The sequence below is a fragment of the Bison bison genome, unplaced genomic scaffold, assembly GCF_000754665.1.
Source record: "Bison bison bison isolate TAMUID 2011002044 unplaced genomic scaffold, Bison_UMD1.0 scf7180017864196, whole genome shotgun sequence".
NCBI classification, from domain to species: Eukaryota; Metazoa; Chordata; class Mammalia; order Artiodactyla; family Bovidae; genus Bison; species Bison bison.
In genome coordinates this window covers 3272325-3280225 of record NW_011494768.1, presented here as the reverse complement: position 1 = coordinate 3280225, position 7901 = coordinate 3272325, and positions in this window count along the sequence as shown.

The window sequence follows — 7901 nt, the reverse complement described above, 5'->3', positions numbered from 1 at the left end:
GAGTGACTCACGCTGGGTCTTGAATTCAGGCCAAAGCAGTACGTATTCACAGCTGAGCTCTCACTGAGCGTCCTCTTGTTTTCATCATTTGTGGCCCTGGACATCTCCTCGAACATCAGGGATGTGTCCATTTCAGCAGTAGACCCATCCATAGAGGGACTTCTCCCAAAGCTATCGCCACTAAATACAAAACATTTTAAGAATACGGGTGGATATTTCAACCATTTCTTCAGATTATATTCTGCATAGGATAGACATAGTCTTGTGAAAAGAGTTCTGGACATTGTGTCGGGAGGAATGGTCTCTAACCCTGGGTCTGCCATTAGCCCAGTGTGTTCTTCCTGCCATGGGCACTCAGCTGCACTAAGCCCGAGTTCCCTCAACTGCAAAGCGGGTGGGGGGATCTTCTACAACATCAATGTTAGCATCTCTTACTGCTTTCTAGTTGGAAAGGTTGTGTCCCCCAGAACTGACCCAGGTAAATAGGTAGGGGTCGGGACAGACTGAGGGTTCTGTTTCCTTGTTACTGGATCCTCAGAACAGGGCATCCTGGTGGAAGGGAAACCAACCTGCTGCCTGGTGACTGGATGATGTTAGGGACTTCTAGAACACATTTCTGTGTTCAGATGATGTCACTTCTCACCGTCCGTCTGGAGACTCCTCAAGCACATGTGGACTAAGACGGTAGGAGACTGGCAGCCCAACAGGACCTCTGCAGGTAAGAGTTCCTTCCCCGCCACAGCTAGAGATTCTCAGCCCGGCTGTGGGCAGCGGTAGTTTGGAGCTCTCAGCGTCACTATGAGCATCTTGCTTCCCCACTCATAATCATTGACCCCATTTGTCTTGAGGCTTTCTTGCTTTATCTTTAATGGCCTGCTTTCTACTTTCGGAAAGCAGTTCCTGAGAGTGTTTTGGGGTCATTATGGGTGGTTCATGCCCCTTCCATAAAGACTGCATTGTACTTCCCTTTAATATGCATTTCACTTTCATAAATGAAAGTCTATAGGATATCTACAAAGGTGGAGTCCTTAGAATAAACCTATTTAAAACAGCATGCCAGTTTCATTTTCAAATAATGGGCCTTATTTTTAAAACAATGGATTTAACTGTTGGAAAAAAATATAATAAATATACCATGAAGTGTTCAAAAGTCTGGAAACACAAGGAAAAATGGTATATTTATTGCTTCATCTACTCGATGGACATGAGTTTGAGCAAACTCCAGAAGATGGTGAAGGACAGGGAAGTTCTACAGTCTCTGAGGTCACAAAGAGTCAGACACAACCGAGCCACTGAACAACAGCAACAATTGTACATTATACAGATGGGAAAATTGAGTCTCTGATTGGCTGAGAGCTCAGAGTTGGGTAAGGAGTAGATCAGATCCAGAATCCAAGTCCATATTGGTTTGTGTATCTTGTCCCACATTAGGTATAAGCATCTCAAATTAGAACATATCTGTATATTTTTTCTCACTGAAAGTTTATAAATACCAAGACACCAACCAACTCACCTTGAAAGTGATTCAAGACTTTTTAAAAAAATCATTATCTTTTCATTAATTTACTTAAAGAATGTTGTGAAAATTTTCATGTACTTTTAAAGAGAAAACTTTTTATCCTGAAGCCCATTTTTGTGTATAATGAACGTGTTATCTTTCTATGACATTAAATATATGTGCCTATCAATGTTCCTTGCTAAAAGTAGAAAGCTTAATTGCAGGGTGTATCGTGTCTAACCTGTTTATACCACATATGGCCCAATATCCTGAGCAGCTACAATAATAAAGACCTAAGCAATCTTCAAATGCTTGGGCTGAATAAGAGATTGTAATAGGCTCAGCCAACATCCTCATTTCACAGATGAATAAACCGAGGCTCATTCACTCGTTCAGCACACCTTTGTTGGACATCTGCTGTGCACCTTTCATAAGATTCAGATCAGTAGGTTAGAAAAAGATGAATCAGCCCAGAGAAGTCAAGTGATTGCCCAAGAGCACACACAGCCATGTGCCACATCTAGGATAATGACAGCTGGGGCACGGTGATCAGAACATCTAGGACTGAAATGAGCTGGCACCTATCTGACATTATTTATGAAGATGCTAGTGGTAAGAGGACCAGTGGATACAAACCTACCGACTACGGAGGGAAGAAAGTCTGAGGAACATTTTTTAAATATTAAAGCCTAAGAACTTCACAATACTCTGTAATTATCTATAAGGGAAAAGAATCTTAAAAAAAAAAAAAAAGAACAGATATACATGTATGTATAACAGATTGAGAGAGTTAGGGTGAATGCCGAAGAATCGATGCTTTCGAATTATGGTCCTGGAGAAGACTCTTGAGAGTCCCTTGGACATCAGGGCGATCAAACCAGTCAATCCTAAAGAAAATCAACCCTGAATAACTTATTGGAAGGACTGATGCTGAAACTGAAGCTACAATACTTTGGCCATCTGATTCGAACAGCCAACTCATTAGAAAAGACCCTAATGCTGGGAAAGATTGAAGAAGGAGAAGGGGGCAGCAGAAGATGAGATGGTTGGATAAGATCACCGATTCAAATGACATGAACTCAGGCAAACTCTGGGAGATAGTAAGGGACAGGGAGGCCTGTTGTGCTACAGTCCATGGGGTTGCAAAGAGTCGGACATCACTTAACGACTGAACAACAGCCTAACGTATTGACTTTGATGTGCACCTAAAAAAACTAACACATCACTGTAAATCAACTATACCCCAGTAAATTTTTTTCTTTAAAAACTGAAAGCATCAAAGAAATATTTCCAGGCTTATCTAGCCATGTCACTTGGATTGAAGAGACATGGCCTGAGGGACAGTTGAACATTTAACAGCAAATCGGGGTGGTGTGAGACTCAAAAAGTATAAGGTGAACCCCATTAGACTCTCAAGCAGTCATTGCTGCCATGGGTGGAAACAGATACTTCAGACTCACATGTTTCTCTCCTCCACCCTACTCTCCAAGTGAAACCTAAGGGCATACCTGCCTAAATGGATACCAAACAACAGATAGAATCAAGCCTTTTTGAGAAAACTAGGAGGCTAAGGGGAAAATAGCAAAAGCAAATCCATTTCTGTATCACTTCCCCACCAAGGAACCCACCCACAATATGAGCATAGTACACTGAAAGTTGTAATGAAAACCTCCCACACTTGTTCTAGAAAGGATTAGAAGAGGCATTCCAGGCCACCACAGCTCCCAAACCATTGCTGATGCCTCCTCCAGATCCTTGGCCTCTGGGCAGACCCAATTTACCTTCAAGAGCAATGAGATCATAAAAAGACTAACACACCATTGCTTATGCCTCCAAAGCCTACTCAGTCTTAACTCTGTGGGAGAGGGCCTCCATCTGGGAAACTTTCTTTAGATTATTTCTGGCCTCAAGAAGGTTGCCTTTGGAACTAGAATGCTTCCAATGACTGAGAATCTAGCTAAGGTGCAAGGGGCATGTTTCTCCATGCCTCCTAAGTGTGTCATCAACTGCCAATGCAGGAGACTTAAGAGATGTTTGTTTAATCCCTGGTTTGGGAAGATCCCCTTGAGGAAGGCATGGCAACCCACTCCAGTATTCTTGCCTGGACAATTCCACGGACAGAGGAGCCTGGCAGGCTACAGCCCAGGATTGCAAAGAGGTGGGTATGACTGAAGCAACTTGGCACATGTGGCATACACACATCAGTGTATGAAAGTACCTATTTCCTTGAATCATTGCCGACATTGAAGGTCGCTATGCTCTAGCATTTTGTCATTCTTATAGCTCTTGGTGGACATCTATACTTCAAAAGATAGATTTGTAATTTTTCATTTCTTTGTACTTTAAAAGTGCTGATGTGCTGTTATAAAATGTTTGTTTTTTAAATCAAAAAGCTTGCATGTTCCTATTGTGCCTATCAGATTTTTATTACAATAACAGTTTTAGAATGTAACAGATATAGAAAGCAACCATCATCTCTCATAAATATTTTCTAGTTCTTGTCCATATGCATTTGAATTTTATAAAGATATAGTTCTCACGTGGTGCAATTTTGTACTTTCAATTTTTTACTATACATTACAAAATAAATACTGTCCTTGTCTTCCCTTTTACCAGCTGCTTAATGTTTCATGGTGTATATCTGGAAACTAATTAATGATTCATCCATTGTTGACTGTCTGAGCTACTTTCTGGTTTAACATTTACAGATAACTATGAAGTTAAAATATTCATAAATATCAAACCATCCTTTTTACAGCAGGTCTTCCTTGGAAAATGTTCAAGGACAGAGCAGAATAAATGTGCTAACAGACCTTGAGATAGAGTGACACACTCTTTTCCAGAAGTTTAGTACCTATTCATCTGGGCACAAGCAGAGGGTTAGATTTCTGAATGACACGCAAAGATCTCTACATAAGAACTTGGCAATCTTTATTTTTCAACAGTTTTTTGTTTTTTTTTTAACATTTTAAAACTATGGTATTCGGAAGGGATTCTTAGATGAGGAAATAATTAGAAGAGAATGTAAGAGGGAATAACATGGCCTTGTTTATGTTCTATTTCTTGAATTGGAAACTATTAGTCAGATGTGTTCAGTTTGTGAGAACTAGGAGAGATTGGGGCACTTTTCTCTATGTATGGTGTACATCAATAAATGTTTAGGAAACACGCTGCTGGGATTTCATGGGAATGTCTATCACATTGCAGAAAGACACCTGAATGCTCTGGAATACTTTGCCAAGCATCACTTTGGACTGAATTTGAATGTCTATTTACATCATATATTTTGTGCCACAGACCATCAAGAATGTTCAAAGTCCTGCAGGGGTTAGGAAATTGCCTCAAGTCCCAGATGACCAAACATTCTTTGTTTCCTAAACTTTGGGAGCAATCTGAATGTGGCACCATCTGGAGAACCAGATCTGTCCACCTGGAGCTTACTATTTCTCAAATTAAACTTTGGGAAACTTATCTGGTGACAAAGCCCAGAAAGGTTAGATACAGTTCTGAGATCCGCAGCTAACTAGTGGAAGAACTAGAACTAATCCCAGGCCTCCAGATCCCCAGAATGGGTTTTTCCCCAACTTCTCTGCAGTCTGAGACCAGTGTTAGCCATATGGCTGTTGCTCGAACTCCAGCCAGACCTGGAGTCAGCTCTCTGGTTGTGTTTTCAGTCCTTCTGCAAATCATTCTCAGCTTTGCCTCTTTATTACTTTGGAACAGGTAGTTTTCTCCTGGGAGAACCGTGGACTTTTTTGTTATTGGAGTATAATTGCTTTCCAGTGTTGTGTTGGTTTCTGCTGTACAACCAAGTGAATCAGCTACATGTATACATACATCCCCTCCCTCTTGAGCCTCCCTCCTATCCCCTCAGCCCGCCCATCACATAACACCGAGCTGAGCTCGCCGTGGTGCACAGCACCTTCCCTCTAGCGGTCTATTTTACACACGCTAGTGAACGTGAGTCAACGCTACTCTCGAAGTTCATCCCACCCTCCTCCTCCAGCCGTATCCACATGCCCATTCTCCACATCTGCATCTCTCTCTGTTCCTGCCCTGCAAACAGGTGCATCTGTACCATTTTTCTAGATTTGATATATATGTGGTATTTGTTTTTCTGTTTCTGACTTACTTTACTCTGTATGATAGACTCTTGGTCCATTCACACCACTACAAATGATCCAATTTTGTCCCTTTTTTATGATTTAATATTATTCCATTATATATAAGTACCACATCTTCCTTATTCATTCATCTGTTGCTGGACATTTGGGTTGCTTCTATGTCCTGGCTGTTGTAAATAGTGATGCGATGACCGTTTGAGTACAAAGAAGACATACAGATGGCCGAAAAGCACCTGAAAACATGCTCAATACCACTGATTATTAGGGAAACCCAAATCGACAGTGTAATGAGGTATCACCTCACTATGACTGTCAGAATGGCCATCATAAAAAAATCTACAAACAATAAATGCTGGAGAAGGTGTGGAGAAAATGGAACCCTCTTGCACTGTTGATGGGAATGTAAATGGATATAACCACTATGAAGGACAGTATGAAACTCAGCAGTGGCCACAGGACTGGAAAAGGTCAGTTTTCTTTCCAATCCCAAAGAAAGGCAATGCCAAAGAATGCTCAAACTACCACACAATTGCACTCATCTCACACGCTAGTAAAGTAATGCTCAAAATTCTCCAAGCCAGGCTTCAGCAATATGTGAACCGTGAACTTCCTGATATTCAAGCTGGTTTTAGAAAAGGCAGAGGAACCAGTGATCAAATTGCCAACATCCGCTGGATCATGGAAAAAGCAAGAGAGTTCCAGAAAAACACCTATTTCTGCTTTATTGACTATGCCAAAGCCTTTGACTGTGTGGATCACAATAAACTGTGGGAAATCCTGAAAGAGATGGGAATACCAGGCCACCTGATCTGCCTCTTGAGAAATTTGTATGCAGGTCAGGAAGCAACAGTTAGAACTGGACATGGAACAACAGACTGGTTCCAAATAGGAAAAGGAGTACGTCAAGGCTGTATATTGTCACCCTGTTTATTTACCCTATATGCAGAGTACATCATGAGAAATGCTGGACTGGAAGAAACACAGGCTGGAATCAAGATTGCCGGGAGAAATATCAATAACCTCAGATATGCAGATGACACCACCCTTATGGCAGAAAGTGAAGAGGAACTAAAAAGCCTCTTGATGAAAGTGAAAGAGGAGAGTGAAAAAGTTGGCTTAAAGCTCAACATTCAGAAAACCAAGATCATGGCATCCGGTCCCATCACTGTATGGGAAATAGATGGGGAAACAGTGGAAACAGTGTCAGACTTTATTTTTCTGGGCTCCAAAATCACTGCAGATGGTGACTGCAGCCATGAAATTAAAAGGCTCTTACTCCTTGGAAGCAAAGTTATGACCAATCTAGATAGCACATTTAAAAGCAGAGACATTGCTTTGCCAACAAAGGTTCATCTAGTCAAGGCTATGGTTTTTCCTGTGGTCATGTATGGATGTGAGAGTTGGACCGTGAAGAAAGCTGAGTGCCGAAGAATTGATGCTTTTGAACTGTGGTGTTGGAGAAGACTCTTGAGAGTCCCTTGGACTGCAAGGAGATCCAACCAGTCCATTCTGAAGGAGATCAGCACTGGGATTTCTTTGAAGGGAATGATGCTAAAGCTGAAACTCCAGTACTTTGGCCACCTCATGCGAAGGGTTGAGTCATTGGAAAAGACTCTGATGCTGGGAGGGATTGGGGGCAAGAGCAGAAGGGGATGACAGAGGATGAGATGGCTGGATGGCATCACTGACTCAATGGACGTGAGTCTGAGTGAGCTCCGGGAGTTGGTGATGGACAGGGAGGCCTGGCGTGCTGCGATTCATGGGGTCGCAAAGAGTCAGACACGACTGAGCAACTGATCTGATCTGATCTGATCTGACCGTGTTACCTAGCAATCCCACTACTAAGTGTATACCCCAAGAAAACCATAATTCAAAGAGAAGCATATGTATTTTATACTTTGTGCACCTGTTGCCTCCTTTACCTAGAAAATCTTCCTGTGTTCAGTTCTTTGAATATCTTACCTCCTTGAACATACTCCACATGGCACTCTACATAAAGTAGTTTTTACAAATAAGGACTACCCCAAAACACAGATACCAAATTTTCTCCCAATTCTCGTCAACTCCGAGCCCCATGTCTGACCCCCTCCCTCTTGAGGTCTCTCTGTTCCTGCTCTGTTCCCATGGCACTTGTATGTCTTTATAGTTTCATGCACTCTGGGGTGGGCAGTGAATCCTCTGCCCTTCCTTACAGCCCTCTGAACTAAGCTTTATTAATGTCTCCACTTAACGATGAATAAACCAAAGTTCAGAAAGGTGAATGGACTTGTCCAGAGTCA